We start from the raw sequence: 18,619 nt of genomic DNA on the forward strand, positions 1-18,619 counted from the left end.
TCACTTACCTTTCCTTATCACTTATATCTATACCTGATTACAAATGTATATTATTGATGATAATGATTGTGTGAACAACTAGCGTGAAATAAATGCTCCTGTTTTATATAGATATGAGTATCTGGAGCAGTCATGGGAAGCAGTAATATATTCTTTGTCCGAAGGTTCCCTGGCGATTGGCAATTTTTTAAAAAAGATTGTAGTGTCAGCTCTATGGCTCTAGCTGCAATGGTAATGGAATATTTTTGCCATATTAATTCCAGCTTGTTCTTCTCATCTACTGGTGTTTACAATGATGCTTCTGAAATCCTGATGCCACTGTGGTCTCTGCCTTTACGAGTCATTCTAGAGTTACCTTATTAAAACAGAGGGAAACTTTAATAGAAACTCAGCTTCTCCCTTGTTAACAGAACTCTGCAGTTCTCAAACGTTTCAACATCAGGGCAAAAGTGGCAAAAGAGAAAGTCTGTTTGTGGTCAGCCTGAGCTGCCCACAATCCTAAGGCCCACCTTTCTGTGAGGTCTTCAGGACCACTGCCAACACTACCACACATGCCTTCTGCAGTGGTCTGTGAGTGGAAGTGCTTTAAAAGCCTTAAAAAATCTGTCAGTGTTTTACAATCTTCTATGTGGACTAGTAGAGCTAAAGTAAGGTGAAAACCTGCGTATCAGTGTGCTTAGCTCCAAGGACTGCCAAACGCAGAGGGTCCTTTGTGGATAGATTCTTATCTTACACTCAATATGTTTGGCTGGCCAGGCACGATGGCTCACACCTGTAATCCCAGCACTTCGGGAGGCCGAGGCAGGTGGATCACTTAAGGTCAGGATTTCGAGACCAGCCTGGTAAACGTGGTGAAATCCCATCTCTACTAAAAATACAAAAATTATCTGGGCATGGTGGTGAGTACCTATAATCCCAGCTACTTGGGAGGCTGAGACAGGAGAATCACTTGAACCCGGGAGGCAGAGGCTGCAGTGGGCCAAGATCTCCCACTGCACTCCAGCCTGGGTGACAGAGTGAGACTACACTTCAAATATATATATATTTGCCTGGAAGGGTTTTCAGATGACAGATAGTTGTTTTGATAGTTGAGGATGTTGTTCCTCATCTTGGCAAGGAGATCAATTCAGGGACCAACTCAGCCATATGCTCAAAAGACAGAAAGGAGTGTCTCCCTATTGAAGATCTGAAGCATTGTCTCCTCAATCAGAAGTAATCCTGGGTTGCAGTAGGTAGAGGTTGCTACCTACTTCCTACTGGGAAGTGTCTATCTACTCCCATGGGGCCTCTTCAAAATCTGTTTGTTTATTAATAATTTCATCTGTGTGGCAGTCCAAGAGAAGAGACAAAACTTGCTACCTTAGGCAAATTGCTTCCTCTAGGTGGCTGCAGTAAAATCTCTAATGTAAAATTGTGGTGTATGCCTTGTTACTTGTCTCTGAACTCCAGGAAACTGTCAAATGGAGCTTTTGGAAATGACAGACATCTAATCAACATGTTTGCTGCTGTTTTAGGATTTGCCAATTGATAACATAATGGTGTATCTGCTGTTTCATAAAGGTCATGCTGTCACATAATTCTTGTCTGCAGAGCCTCATTCACTACAAGGTGAGTGCTTGAGAAAGAACAGGATAGTATGACGGTTTCAGACAGATGCATTTATTTGTGTGCATTTGATGCAGAGTTGGGAATGAAACTCAGAAAGCATCAATACCATTCCCTTCATTGCTCTTTTGAACTGCCCTGTTTCAAAAGCTAAACTTACAAAAATAGAAAATGAGTATAATTAAGTGGTCTAATTTAGAATGATGGACTTTCTAAGTCGACTATTGAATTTACTTTGATGCAAAAATTTCAACCTTTTGGAATGTTAGCCATCGCTCATTCTGTGTGTGTGTGTGTGTGTGTGTCTGGATTGAAAGGAAGGCACAGTTTAAAAATCTTTAAAAAAGGAAAGCTCTTTTAATTCTGTAATATACATAATTTAGAAGTGAAAATAATGTTGTTTGATGATATTTTTAATTGTTTTAAGTGGTAAGGTGATTTGGTCAAAGTAGGAAATACTCATTTTAGCAGGGGTTTTTATTTATTTATTTTTTGGGGATGGAGTCTTGCTCTGTTGCCCAGGCTGGAGTACAGTGGCATGATCTCAGATCACTGCAACCTCCGCATCCTAGGTTCAAGCGATTCTCCTGCCTCAGTCCCCCGAGTGGTTGGGACTACAGGTGCATACTACCATGCCCAGCTAATTTTTGGTATTTTTAGTAGAGACGAGGTTTCACTGTGTTAGCTAGGATGGTCTCAATCTCCTGACCTCGTGATATGCCCACCTTGGCTTCCTAAAGTGCTGGGATTACAGGCGTGAGCCACCGCGCCTGGCCTTTTATTCTTTTTGTAATAGGAGGATGAGAATATAGCATTCACACAAGCCAACATTCACTTTCAACATTATGGAATCCCCCAGTCTTAATCTGTTTGTGCTACTGTAACGGAACACTTGGCACTGGATAATTTATTGAAAAACCCAGACATTTACTTCTCACAGTCCTAGAGGCTGGGAAGTCCAAGACCAGGGCACTGATATTTGGTCTGGTGAAAGTCTTCTTGTAGCATCCTCACATGGCAGAAGAGAGAAGGGCAAACTAACCAACAGCTGCGGAAAGCCTCTTTTATAATGGCTTTAATGTCATTAAGGAGAAAAGGCGCCCTTATGGCCTGATCAACTCTTGAAGGTCTCACCTCTTAATAACATCAATTGGCAACACCTGAATTTGCACTCAAGTCACAGCACAATCTTATGCTTTAAGCCAGTCTCTCACACCCATGCACAGATCTGTTGGCGGATAAAAGTCATTCAATAATGCACTACAGTTATTCATAGCCAACACCTCAGATCTTCCTCACTTCATCCAGACTTGCCTTCTCTGACCATATTTCTAAATAATTCAAACCTTTGCTTTCTGTCCTCAGACCTAATGTTGCCTCTAAGCCCTCCTTTAGAGTATGAATTGTATTGTTTACTGTTTTTTGTGGTATCATTCTCATTTCTTTCTTTTCATTTGTACAAATTTATGGGGGTACATGTGAAATTTTGTTACATGCATAGATTGTGTAATGGATAAAAAATAGAGTATATATCCACAATGAAATACTATTCAGCCCAAAAAGAAGGAAATTATATCTTCTGTATGGTTACTGTTTTTAACACTAATCCTAGGACTGTAAATTGGAGGGAAAATGGATGTTCTGAATTTACTTTTATGTTTAATGTTTTAATTTAATGTTTAAAATTTAGTGTTAACTTTTTCCCTCCATAGCATCTGGATTTCAGCTTCATTTGGTCAGAGGTGACTTGACTCCCTGGTTTTTGTCTTCTTTGACTCCTTTGGGTAGGACTGGGTGACAACACCCTGTTTTGGGTCATCTGAATTCAACTTCTGACTCAATTACAGCCATGGTGTCTGCAGAGGTTGTACTCAGATAGATCATTATTTATTGTACGTCATCTCAGCACTTTAATATGATAGGTTAACTCTTTGTAAATAGTCACGAACTATGGCTTCAGGGGTCTGTGTAGTCTCTAAAGTTTCGTGGTAAACTAATAAATATCATCCAGAACTAGCTGCTGCAGTCAGACATTTGTATCTTAAAAGAATGACCAGAAGGTAATTGGAACATCAACTTCAATCTCATTACTAACATAAAAATAGTCTTGTAGAATCTCTTACTTTTTTTTATCAGTAACTTAAAATCATTTATTGAGAATTGTCAGGGTAAGAACCACCACTTCTTAATCAGCATTTCTCAAAATGTTGCACTTCCAAGGGATCAATGAGATCAAAACTATATTTACAACAATCCTAAAATGTTATTTGCTCATTTCACTCTTTCTGTCATATGTATACAGTGTAATTTTCCAGAGCTACATAATATGTGATGATGTCATCATCCTTACAGTGACTGGAATTTATGCTTGTGTATTCTTATGTCTTAAACTTTTCTGTTTTTTTAGTATACAGTATACATATATAGATAGATAGAGAATGATAGGTAGATAGATAGAGCCTGCATAAATAAAAGCATTTGGGAATCCTCGTGACTTTCAAGAATATAAAGGAAGCCTGAGACCAAAAAGTTTGAGAATGTCTGATACAGTTTTTGCAAAACATGTTTTGCTGCTTGTATTTTTAGACTCTATAAGATAAATTATTTTTCAATGTCTCCTCAATTCGTAATCATTATATAAACTGACAAAAGGCTGCTTTATTGCTTATCTTTCAGAAAGATAATAAGAATTCTCATATACACACGATGTACTCATACAAATAAACAATAAACATTTTTTAAAAAGGAAAGAAATACTGGACTTTTACTTATATAAAAAATAATTCTTAGTTATGTGGAAATAGATGAGCTATATGGTATTTTTAAAAACAAATACATGATTTTAAATCATTAGAGTACAGCCTCAAATGTCAGCCTATTCAACGACTGACCAATGTTGTAAGCCATGGGTATCTTAACTTCTCTGTGTCTCTGTTTCCTTCTCTGTAAAATGGAGTTGACAATTCCAGTTATGTCACATGATGGTTAAATATAAATGAGTTAGCACACTTGAGGCACTTGGAATATTACTTAGCACATGGTAGCACTCGACAAGTGATAACAGTTAGCTATCACCATTATTTCTACCGATTGATTACAGTGTAATGAGAGCTTAAATGTAAAACTGGGGTCCAAATTTTTCTTCTGAGTTTCATCCTCATGGTTGCAAATGATAGGATTTCCTTCTTTTTCAAGGCTGAATAGTAGCCATTGTATGGATAATATTCATTGCATGTATACTATTTATACAATTCGTTACATGGATACTATCCATTGTGTCCATGTATACATGTATATCACATTTTCTTTTTACCCATTCATTGGTTGATGGACATTTAGTTTGATTGATTATTTTGGAAATAACATGAAAGCCTAAGAGAAAGTTTAATTTTATATCTGCATATATTTTTGCACAGCAATTTGGGGAATATTTTTCATTCTTTAAGTCACTAAATAAAACTTTGGGCTTCGCAATTGTTCTCTAGCTATTTAGTTGGATTAGTTGGGGATGGCAGAGCACAGAGTGGGAACAATATTTCAAAGAGAAAAGGTAGGAATAATGAAGATTTGGTAGTCTTATTGGAATATAGACAGAAGAATTTGATCTATAACTTTAGGTTACTCCTTGGTTGGACTGTTTATTTTAATGCTAGAAAAAGGAGTAGAGGCTGAAGTGCTTACCATATGTCATGGTCAATTATTTGGAATTACTTTTAGGCCAAAACGTGCTTCCAAATTCTGAACATTCATTTTTGCTCCAATTTATGGTCCTAGGATTAGTGTAACAAACAGTAACAATATACACAAATGACTTTCTGTTTTTAAGTCAGGTCCAGTTTGCTGAGAATAATGATTTGTGACATGAACCTGAAGAAGCCACAATAATTGACATAGTCCAAACTAGCAATCTAATTATAGTACTCTCCATTGCAGCTTTCTCTTAAACTAATTCTATCTTGAGCTTGAGGAATGATGTCATAGTTTCTCACGGTATACATTTTCCATGTATACAAAGAAGAAACAATATCCACTGACATTTTACATGTAAAGATCTGAATGGAGAATGTGGATGATTTTCATGTTAAGATAATCCACAATTATATGAAGTTATAATTGGGTCATAACCCTGAGAATATCTGAATTCTTCCTTCAACTAGTTTCCAAAGAGAAAAATGCAAGTAAAGTACATGTTGCTATTTACTGGGCATTGCCCTAACCAAGAGAGAGTTTGGTGGCACCCAGGGAATCCTTTTCTTAAATTATGCAGGCAGAGTACCAGAATGACAGCCAGTCCACATATCTGTTTTGTCTACTTCTAGTTTGAGACCTGGTGCCATGGTAGGTATTGAAAATAAAAAGACGAATAAGCCAAATTCTTTCCCTGAAGAAGCTTACTTTTTAATAGGTGATTACTGATAGTGCCTATGTAGTTATTTTTATGAGGTACACTGATGACTAAAATAAATAGTTTTCTTGAGTTGTGCTAATATTTGGGTTCACCGAATTCCTCTCAAATATTTATTAAACTGTGGTTTCCTCAGGGTTATGTATGTGGCAGAGTAATGATTGGCCAACACAAAGGAGGAGGTGGTGACTGCGTTGTGGCAGTATACGGCCCACAACTTCTATCATTTGTGAATTCATAACAATGTTGAAAGACTTGAAGTGTTGAAAAATGAAATTAAAGATATTTTTCCATTAAATATAAAATAGTTGTATCTTCATTTAAGGAAGATAATTGTTATCATACTTTCCTAATCTCAAGCAAATTCTTTAAATAAATAATCCGCAAAAATCAATAATGTCTTTACTCTGTCTATAGCAGTCCTCTACTATAATTTTCCAAAAGCATGAGCAAAGTGTCATTGCTAGCTTCAAGGCATTAGATTTTAAACACTATTTCCATGAGTCAAGACAACATAATTAATTTTTGGCATTAAATAAAAGGTATGGCGAGAAAAATATTAAAAATTGTTAAGAAATTCCCATAATTTTTCACATAAGGTCTAGCTCTAAAGGAAAGAATAGTACTTTTTTTTAATATAAGAAAATGACCAGTACTTGGAAATATAATGTAAGGCTCTGTATATCCATGCCTCTACTTGAGTACTTACTATTTTAAATTGTATTTAGTCATCAGCACTGCTGATTTTAGGCAAGAGGTTGTTGGTCAAATGCTGGTTTAGTACTGAAATTCAATCTATGTTTCTAAATCCATTTTAAACAAAATAGCACATTTCTGGAATGTTAACTTCTTTATAAAGTATGGATCTCAAATTTTTTCTTGTTCATTCTTTTTGTTATTGTTGTTGTTCATTTGTCTAGCCCCTTCCTTTACAGACATACCTAGAATAAAAAAGTTGTAACTTACACTCTCGACGATAAAGCTGACAGTGACACCAGTTAACATGAATTAGGCTAACTTGTGAAAGTCCCAAATTGCTAGCAGTATTGGAGCCTTTACAATGAAAATCAATGAGTTAAATTGGCTAGAACAAATAAGGTGACAAAGGGTAATGATGAGTGGCAGAAAGGAAGAGAACCTGCAATTTAGGAACCAATAAAGCCATTGCATTTAGCTTAGCACAAAAACTTGATGAGATATGAGATATATTAGATAGTTAATTATATGTATTAAAAGTGGTAGCCAAAGATTTTATGGTTTTCTCTAGTGAAGGTAAAAAGAGGGCTTCTTATTGAGTATTTTGCTTCAATGGAAAATTGAGGTCTCATTCAAATTAGAATTAAGGAAAAGCCATTTGCAAAGGACATGTAAGAGATTAAGCTGGATAATCAGAGCATTTCCAGGAAAATGTTTCATTTTCACCAGAATGAAACCGAATCAATTGTTTATTAGCAGCGAAACTCTGTGAACAGGGTGTTCTTACTGTTTATGTGAGAAGTGTTTTAGGGATCTGATTTGATAAATAGAAAACTAACTATGATTCTTCACCATTGAGCCCTTGCAGAAAAGAGTGTACAATCTTTACTTCCGAGTCATTATTTCAGTTGGAAGGTCATAAAACAGTGTGTGGATATGGGGGTTAAATTTGGGGAGACAGGATTTCTCAGGACTTCTACAAGTAGTCCCTCTTCTTTTGCCCCTGTGGTATCAGAGCCGCCAAACTTGATGATGACTAGATGGGGCTGAAATCAGTGATTGATGTTTTCTAAGCAAACCATCAGTTTTGCACATCCATTATTACCATCAGCACATCCATGCCCACCCCCAACTCAGAGGTTCAATGCCAAATATTGAAAATCCTGTGACAACCAACTGGTAAGTGGTAAGAAAACCTCATCATACTAATTCTGAGAGCTATTAAACGTATTTTAGGCTGCAAGATACTTAAACAACTATACCAGGACACATAGTTATATGCCCTCAGCTGACCATTGGATTAAGATCTAGCAAACTCCTATGATGCTTAGACACAAATCTGAGGATTTCCAGAGAGAATCTGGAAATTATGGGATGGAGAAGCCTGCCCCAGCACGTTGACTTTGTTCTCTCTCTCTCTTTTTCTTTCTGTCTCCCAAAAGAACAATGGATGGAGACTTAACTTACTGGCTTTCTCAGGTAGTAATATGGAAACAATAGTGGCCCCAAAGTAGGTAGTAAGGAAGTGCGTTCTGTACCAGAAACACCTGTGTTCAGGGGATCTTGGAATGTAGCAGTGACTCAGGCCCATGTCTGGATGTGGATTTACCATAAAGTTACATGCTTTCTTAAATTTAACTTTATTATTTATGTATTTATTTATTTATTTGAGAAAAGGTCTCACTCTGTCACACAGGCTGGAGTGCAGGTGTGATCTTGACTCACTGAAGCCTCCAACTCCTAAGCTCAAGCAGTCCTCCCACTTTAGCCTGCTTAGTAGCTGAGACTACAGGTGTTCACCACCATGCCCAGCTAATTTTTGTATTTTTAGTAGAGATGGGATTTTGCCATGTTACCTGGGCTAGTCTCGAACTCCTGGGCTCAAGTGACCCATCTGCCTCAGCCTCCCAAAGTGCTGTGATTACAGGCCCGAGCTACTATGCCCAGCTGCCTCATGCCTTTACCTCAATGTTATTCACTTGCAGAAACCCAATCTAAGCTTCTGGTAGAGGCTGTAGAAATGTGTTTATAGGGTAACATGTGCTGGTACACTTGCAAATATGAAATAGTCCAACTGAAATTGGCTAACATTCCATTTTCTTTCTAACTTTCCCTTCCTCACCCTTTCCTTCATTTCAGGGGTCATTGGAGTAGCAATGAATGTTTTAAGGATCTGTAGAAACATTGACTTGGGGAAATATTTAGTTGCCATTTAGTGGAATATATGTGGCTAGGAGTTCCTTCTGTGAGGCACTAAACAACAGTCAGGCATGCGTATAATGGTGGTGTTGTTATGAAGGAGAAGAGCCAGGGGCCCCTTACAGGGCCAGCTTTGCGGGCATGTTACCTGTATGATTTAAACAGTTCCTGGCAGTTAGAAGGGTCCTGCGCTGATTTAACTGTCTCCCATCACTTTCTCAGAAATGTTAATACTTTTTGAACAAAAGGCTGCACATGTTTTATAGGCAGTTCTGGCTGCAAGCACCCTTTAAAACAATAATCAACATACAGTAAATGTGCCCCACTCCGCTCTTCCTTGGTGTCATTCAAGACAAAAGGTGACTCTGCAAGTGGCTGATTAACTCAGCATTTTCTAATAGATACATGTTTTCATTTCAAGTTTATCACGTAGATGGAATCCTTTAAATACACATATTAATATGGATTTTAAAAAAAAATTTCAAGTGTAATGAGATTGCACATTTTAAGACTGTTCAAAGTTTATATTATGAGTAGAAAAGCCTTTCAAGGTCTCTAAAATAAAATTTCAGAGAAGAGACTTGAATATGAAAGAGATGACAAAGTTACTCAAAAAGTTGTTAAGGGTCAAATAAACCACTATAACTGAAAATATAAAAGAGAATCTTTGGAATGTTTCTATAAAAACAGTAGAAGAGAACACACTTCTGGTTTTGAGATATATGATTGTAATTTTAAAATTGATTTACTAAATATATAAGAAAAATTCAGATAAATGATAAACTCAATAGAAATTATCCTAGAATCTAGAAATTAATGGTAAGAAAGCAATTTTCAGATCATACTCAGTGATTCATTAGAAAGAAAAGGAAAATTTCACATAAATTAATGAATAAGCTCGATTTAGTAATAATACAATTATTTAATAAGAATTGTCTATAACATATATAACTGTATACAATATAATTTTATACAATTTTATACTACTAATTATATGTATCTATATAATTAATTACTGCACAAGTAAATTTGAAGCGTCCTAAAATCTTAGTTTATAAATGTAAGAAACTCAATAGGCATTCTCAAGTTTAACAACATTGAAAAGAGTTTCCATGAAGTGACCAATAATAAATAATATAGCTGAAAAAAGCTTTTCTATATTATCAATTTTTAAAGCTTCAATTAGGCTTTCTAGGGGGAAGGTAGTTATCTTTTTATTCTATATATAGCAATTATTACAATTATTACAAAATGTCATACTGTCATATGAAGAGGCTATCACAGGGTATGTAGCTAAATATGTAGTAAAAATATTACCAAGATATGTCAGTAAGCCAATTAATGAACCACATTGTCCCATTTTTCCCAGTTTTGGTGTTATTTGTGGTAGTGAGCTACTTAAAATTTGTAATTTTTTGTGACTTCCTTTCTCATTTTAAGTAAATATTTAAAATATTAATTTGATATTTTTAATTTTGTATTTTTTCAAGTGTTAACAGCCCCTTCCCCAGTATTATAATCTCTAGGTCTCACCAAACTTGGTACCACCCCTGTCCAGTTCAACAATTTAGTGAAAAAATGAGAATACTTGGTCTGGTTTTCTGGTGCTAGAGCCAGTGGTTTAAATTGATACTCTGACCTAAAACTTAATTAGGATCCTGTGGACACTGTTTAATTGTAAAATAAATGAGTATCCAGAAGAGAAGAATTGCTCCATTCCACTGCCTTGTTTTCTTAAACCTTGAGCTTTTCAGGGGACATTTGACAGTGTACTCAATTTTGTAAATAAATGAGATGGAAGAGACCCATGAGTGACAAGGGATACAATAACCATAAACATCATCTAATCCAAACTGTTTTCTTTGTAAATGAGGAAAATGAGTTCCAGAGATGTCACATGAATGAAATAAATAGCTGGTACCAGAATGTAGGTTTAATTCCCTTCCCAGTTCTTTTCCCATTCACTTCACACGCTCATTATTCAGTTGAGGGCTTATTGAATGCCAAACACTGTGTAAGGCGCTAGAGATTGAGCAGCAAGCAAAACAGACAATTCCTGTTTGAGGAGCTCCTATTCTAGTATGGAAGGCAGCTAATCAAGAAGAGTAAAGTGTATTAAATACTACTGGCACAGGGATTTCAACCTTTCTACTCCCATACCCAGTGCTTGACCTGTTTATGCTAGAGCCTTATAAATAAGACCAGACAATAGAATACCAAGTACTCAAGGGTCATCAACAACTAGTGATCAAGTCAAGTCCTAATTCTTACTTAATTTGAAGACTTTATTTTATTAGAGTCATTTTGCTGGAAATTTAAATATGAAAGTTTTGTAGTAACGCTGAATTTCTGATGAAGTCTTGACAATTTAAAGTGGACAACAAATGCCAAAAAATGTATTTTTAAAAAACTCTTCAGTGTACATTTAAAGCAGTATAAATAAAAATTGACATCAATGTTGGTAGAGACAAATAATGGGCAAGGTTGGCATTCACTGTAAGTCAAAAACTAAAATGTGCTATGTTCCCAAAATATGAAGACCCAAATAACTGACACTAAAAGACAGAATATTGTTTTTACTAGAATATGTAGAGAAATGCAATTCAAAAGGACTGGCAAAGTCATTGTAGAAGACTAAGGTGGGATTTAGCTAGAAGCTCTGGGACCAAAGTTTGGATAATTTTAAGGTAAAATATACGAATAATTTTTTTGCCGTCAGTGCTTAATGTCAATTATCTATCCCTCTTGGTACTAAAGTTCTGGGTGAGGTAGTGTCACGCTCATTGGTAATTGGACCCTATGAAGATTATGTCTTGTAATTTGAATTAGTATTTAATTGACTGATTTTTCTTTGTTTTTGGGGGCATTAGAGTTGTGAAAGCCAGAAAGTTCTTTTCAGTAATTAGCAAATGTTTTGTTATTGCAACCTATGTGCTAGATCCTGCCTACATAGACTGACAATAACACATAAATTACAGGGTACCTTAGAAGGTGTTAAATGCTAAGGAAATGAAGAAAGAGTAGGATCAATGTGATGGGGAGTGCAATGGTGGGGGTTAGAGTTGTTTGAAATTTTAAATAAAAGTATGAGGGTGGGTCTCATTGAGAAAGTGACCTTTACACCAAAACCCAAAGGAGGTGCCATGGAGACATGGGGATATGGGGGTGGAAGGGAGAGCATTTCAGAAAGTCATGCAAAGGCCCTAAAATGAAATCACGACCAATGTGTTTAAAAAACAGAAGGGCCAATGTGCCTGCAAAGAGAACTTTTTTCTTAAAAAACAAATATTTGACGAAATGGAGGTGTGAAAAGGCAAAATCTTTGATTTCCAAAAATAAAACAGGTTCAACAGTTGGGCAAGACTGGAAATTGATTAGAATAAATGAAGCACATGCTCAAAAGCATGGAGACATGAAGCACATGGCGAGATCAGGTAAGCGTGAACGGCTAGCTAGAACTAGACTGCAGGTTTCATAATAGGGCATGTAGAAAAAATGGGGTGAAATCATGGAGCAAAAGTTCTCATATAACGCAGTTTGAATTTTTTCTTACAAGTGATGAGGAAGTCATTGAAGATTGAGTTTTTAAAAATAAATGAATATGTGGCAATTTTACAATCATGATGAATTAAAAAATAGAGACATTAGATGTTGTCAGGTTTGTTTGTTTTTATTATTATTATTATTATTTTTTTTTTTTTTTTTTTTTTTTTTTTTGAGACGGAGTCTCGCTCTGCCGCCCAGGCTGGAGTGCAGTGGCCGGGTTTCAGCTCACTGCAAGCTCCGCCTCCTGGGTTTACGCCATTCTCCTGCCTCAGCCTCCCAAGCAGCTGGGACTACAGGCGCCCGCCACGTCGCCCGGCTAGTTTTTTTTTTTGTATTTTTTTTAGTAGAGACGGGGTTTCACCATGTTAGCCAGGATGGTCTCGATCTCCTGACCTCGTGATCCGCCCGTCTCGGCCTCCCAAAGTGCTGGGATTACAGGCTTGAGCCACCGTGCCCGGCCTGTTTTTATTATTTTTAAAACTGTTCTAGTGGATGTGTAGTGGTATCCCTTAAAGATGTTGAAAACATTTTTCTATGCATACTGGTTATTTGTAGAATTTCTTTTGTCAAATCTCTGTTTAAATCTTTTAGCCAATTTTTATTGGGTTGTTTTCTCCTACAATTGAGTTGTAAAAATTCTTTATATATAATGGATACAAGTATTTTGTCAGATATATGGCGAATATATTTTCTCTTAGTAATATGACTTTCCTTTTCGTTTTCTTAAGGTAGTTTTTGAAGAGCAGCCAAGTTTTAATTTTGGAGTCCTATTATCAACTTTTTTTTTAATGGTTCATGCTTTTTTTGTTGTTCTATCCACAAATCTTTGCTACCCCAAGGTTGCCAACATTTTCTCCTATGCTTTTTTAAAGGTCTTTTATAGTCATAACCTTTACATTTATGCCTATGATCTGTTTGGAGTTAAATTTTATGTATGGTGTGTAAGAGTAAAGATTTATAGCCATACATTGCTTAATGACAAGAATATGCTTTTTGAAATGTGTCATTAGGCAATTCTCTTGTTGTGTGAACATCTTACAGTGCACTTACACAAACCTAGATGGTATAGCCTAAGCTGTATGGTGTAGCCTATTATTGCCCCCAGGCTACACACCTGTACAGCATGTTACTGTACGGTAGACAGTTGTAACACAGCAATAAGTATTTGTGTATCCGAACACATCTAAACAGAGGAAAGGTACTGTAAAAACACTGTGCGAAAGATAAAAATAGTATACTTGTATAGGGTTCTTCAAGTGAATGGAGCTTACAGGACTGGAAATTGCTCTGAGTCAGTGAGTGTTGAGTGAATGTGAGGGTCCAGTACATTATCATACACCACTGTAGACTTTATAGACACTGTATACTGAATTATTTAACAATTCTTTCTTCAGTCATAAATTGACTTTAGCTTACTGTAATTTTTAACTTTATAAACTTATTTTGTCTCTATTTTTGACTCTTTTGTAATAACACTTAAAGACATAAATATACAGCTATACAAAAATATTTTCTTTCTTTACATCCTTATTTTATGTTTTTTCTAGGTAAATTTAAAAATTTTTCTGACTGGGCGCATTGGCTCATGCCTGTAATCCCAGCACTTTGGGAGGCCGAGGTGGGTGGATCGCAAGGTCAGGAGTTCGAGACCAACCTGGCCAATATGGTGAAACCTCGTCTCTACTAAAAGTACAAAAATTAGCTGGGCATGGTGACAAATGCCTGAAACCCCAACTACTCAGGAGGCTGAAGCAGGAGAATCGCTTGAACCCGGGAGGCAGAGGTTGCAGTGAGCCAAGATTACGTCATTGCCTTCCAACCTGGGTGACAAAAGTAAAACTCCATCTCAAAAATAAATAAATAAGTTAAAGCAGTTAACTAAATGAAAGTATCTAAAATCCACTTTGACCTTTCAAATTGAACTTGTTATTTTTACTCCTACCCTAAACACTCAGTATATCACACCCTATCTGTGTACATGGCATGATTATGTTAGTCGCTTGAGCATTTTGTGAAAGATGTGGCCCTGGAGACAAAAGAGCACACAACATAAAATAATATTAACATTGAAGGAAATAATAGATACATGTTACCTGTGAATAAGAAATTTAGCTTACTGTTACTAAAACATAATGGGCTAGAATAAATACAGATGTGTTCCTCAAATTTTAAGTTACTATCTTTATCACCACAAATTTCAGATATACTCAAAACTTGTATATATAGAACTAACAGAAGGGTCTATGTCTTCAAAACATAGTTTGCTGAGATTTCATGAATACCAAAAAACATTATTTCATGTAACATATTGTAGTTTTTATTATATTACATTGTTATTTTAGCTGAAAGATTAGAGTATATAAAATTACTCTGGGCCGGATTCAGTGACTTACGCCTGAAATCCCAGCACTTTGAGAGGCTGAGGCGGGTGGATCACCTGAGGTCAGGAGTTTGAGACCAGCCTGGCCAACATAGTGAAACCCCGTCTCTACTAAAAAGACAAAAAATTAGCAGGGCGTGGTGGCTGGCACCTGTAATCCCAACTACTAGGGAGGCTGAGGCAGGAGAATCACTTGAACCTGGGAGGTGGAAGTTGCAGTGAGCCAAGATCACGCCATTGCACTCCAGTCCAGGCAAAAAGAGCGAAACTCTATCTTGAAAAATAAAAATTACTCTGATCCTTAATGATTTCAGTTCAAGGGGAACTATCTTTTTGTCAGAGATAAATTTTTAAGGAATTAGGTTGAATGCAAATAATATCTTAGACCTTTTCCAAATCATCCATCACAATGTTGGAGTAGAAAATGGAACCCCCAGTATAATCCAAGAACGTGACTAGGTATAAGCAGTAACACTGTGCAGAGATAAGACTTTCTTCAGACCAGCAGCCAAAAACACTGTCAATTCTAAAGAGAATAAAAGCATTTATTTGCTATTTGATATTCAATGTCAGATATTTCAAATAAATTATCTTGACATCTAGGGGGTAGAATTGGAATGAATGGCACTGATATGTAAGACTATCAGTTTGATTTCCAAAATATCTCACTTATCCACCTACTTCTTTCCAACTTCACTGCCACCAGCCAGTCTTGGCTACCATCAGGGAGAGCCTTATGACTGGTGCAGCATCTCTTAGTTGATCTTTCTGTTTCCATTCTTTCTCTCCTATAATCTATTTGCCATGCATTACTCAGAATGACCTTTATAAATACAAATCACATTAGGTCATTTCTCTTCTTGAAATTCTGTAATGACTTTCCCTTGATCTTTTACTAAGATGTAAAGGCCTTATCTTATTTATAGCCTGCCCCTCTGGCTTCCTCTCATGCTAATCTCCCTGCCATGTGTTATTCTCTCTCTCTGATCCTTTTCCACTCACTCGGAGAAAATACTAAATTCTTCCCAGCCAGCACCTTTGCACCTGGCTGTTCCCTCTGCTTTTACTTACAATGTCCTTCTCCACTCCCACACCTGCCTTACCACGCTTCTAATCATTAGCCTCTCATCCTTCTCGTATTGCCTTAAGTATCATCTTTAGAGCTGTGTCTTTCCTAAAATATGTAAGTATGCATATATATGTTGCTTATGTCCTATCATTCTATACATTCATAAATGTGCTTATGTTTTATCACAGTACCTTATTTCATAGCACTAATAAAAATATATAATTTGAAATGTATTTATTTGGATTCTTCATTTGCCCATTCATTTAGCAGATATATAATGAGCGGCTATTACATGCCTGGCACTTCTCTAGGTATGATTCCAAAAGGGAACAAATCACATAAAAATCTTCATGAAGCTTATATTCTGTTATGAGGGATAGGTGTTTAAAAATATCAAAATGAATAAGTTATATATTAGAATGTTATAAACTTTGATTTTAAAAAGGGGGATGGGTGAAGGAGGAAGGTAAAATAATTGAGAGTTCCAAGTGATATTTGAAGACAGATTTGAAGGAACTAAGAGGTTTGCTATGTCAATATCTGGAGGAGTATTCCAGGCAGAAGAAATGGCCAGTGCAAAAATTCTCATACAACAGAGTACCTACTGGATTTGAGGAAGAGCACAGAGGTCGGGATGCTGGGAGCAAAGTGAACGGTAGGGAAAGTGGTGATGAGATCAGTGGTAATGAGGGGCTTTATATGAGACCGTGGAAGGCTTTGCAGGTCTTGGTTGGACTTGGACTTTGACTCTGAGACACATGGGGAACTACTGCAGGGTGTTAAGCACAGAGATGACGTGATCTGACTGGCAGTGTAAAAGGATCACTCTGGCGACATGTTAAGAAAGGATTGTAAGAGTGTCAGAGGAGATATACAGAGCCCAGTCAGGAGGCTGTCTGAGTCCTAGACATGATGTTGATGGATGAGAGGGCACATAGAGGAAAGAAAAGGAAGGAAAATCCAGCCCTGGGGCCTTCTGAGATGAAGATGATGGGGAGAAGAGCTGGAACCGGCCAAGGAAACTGAAAAAGAGCCATGACCGAGATAAAATAAAAACTTAAAGCTGATGACAAGGTGAAGAAAGAGTGTCGAGGGGGAGGAGTGGTGACATGTGATGAACATGTCTGTTTTATTGCTCTTATCCCTCACCAGACTGTAAGTTACAGGAGGGCAAAAGTTCTGTCTTTCGTACACATTATTGCATGGTATTGGATCTCTCATTTCCAGCATAGTGCTTGGCACACATCAAATAGTCAGTAAATAGTGAATAAAGATGATTATGCAAGACTTAACCAGAGAAGGATAGGCTGTGGCTGAAAGCAAATACTGCACTGAAAAGAAAGCAGAATGTATATACATACAGGAAAACACAAAGATTTGGGAAGAAAGTAGAGAAGTTGTGGTAAAGTTAAGTAAATCAGTATAGTGATAGTATTTCCTAACACTGGCAATTCCCCAAATATATCTCCAGTCCAGACCTCTCTCCGCCACTTGAGGCATGAGTATCCAGTTGCTCACCAGAAATCGCCACTGGGATGTCTATGTGATTTTTCAAACTGACCCCAACCACCCTCTGATTTCCCTCAGAGTAAATGCCACAGCTCTCACAATGGCCTAAAAGGCCCCGAGTGTTTGGTATCTGCTGCCTCTCACTTGATTCCTACCACAGCCTTCTCCCCTCACTTCTCTACAACTATGCAGGGATCCTTACTTGAAAAGGATTTACTTATTTATACTTTGGCTTAACTTGTATCATTCTCGGGGAACACTCCTCTGACTGGGCTCTATACACATGCAGCTCACCCAGTGCCATCCTGCCATCCGGCATCCTCATCTGTTCTCTCTGTTTTTTTTTGTTCCTAGCCCTTACCTTGTAACATTCTGGGTAATTTGCTAGGATTTAAAAAATGTTTATTGTTTATTCTCCGTTTATTCTCATTGTTTATTCTCTGTTTACTCCTTGTAACTCTGTTTATTCTCATTGCTCATTGTTTATTCTCTGTCATCCCTCACTAGAAAGAAAGCTCCACGGAGGCAGAGAGGTTTTCTCTTTACTATTTTCCTCTGACATTCAAGCACCTAGCATGGTGCCTGGCACATAAATTTGTTCAATGAATGAGTGCTTGTTACATTAGAGTCAAGTCTATATCAGTTGTGGAAAGCCTTAGTGTCATATTAAAGAGTGAAAACTTACAGAGAGAACATGGTGTTACACTTATATTTTTGAGAGAAGTCATGTAAGGGAAATGATACCATATGAACCCAAGTCTGTATTAAAGTTTAGCTCATGTCCTGGAGAAAGATCAGAAGCAGAAGCCAGCCAAAAGCCTATGGAAATAATATGTTTTGGTGTAAAGAGGAGAAGCAGGATGGTGTTAATAGGAAAAAAGAAGCAATAGGTGTGACAGATTTTGAAGAAAAAAACCAGAGAGACATTATGTTAAAAACTGTCTGAATAATTTAGACTAATTAATTAACTAAGGCTAATTAATTAAGACTGAAGTCTGATTATTGTCAAATAACTAAGTCAATTTCCTGTGATTGGGAAACTCAGGAAAGAAGGAAGAGCTGAGTTTTTTTCAGGGGAAGATGCAACATTCATTTTAGGTGAGATGGGTTTAGGGTAATGCTGGAAAGTCCAAGAAAATAACCGAGAGTTCAGCAGAGTTGTGGACAGTAGCTGAAGGCATGCATGACACCTCTGAGTCATCTGCACCGG

The sequence above is a fragment of the Trachypithecus francoisi genome, unplaced genomic scaffold, assembly GCF_009764315.1.
Source record: "Trachypithecus francoisi isolate TF-2019V2 unplaced genomic scaffold, Tfra_2.0 Lachesis_group19, whole genome shotgun sequence".
Classification (NCBI taxonomy): Eukaryota; Metazoa; Chordata; class Mammalia; order Primates; family Cercopithecidae; genus Trachypithecus; species Trachypithecus francoisi.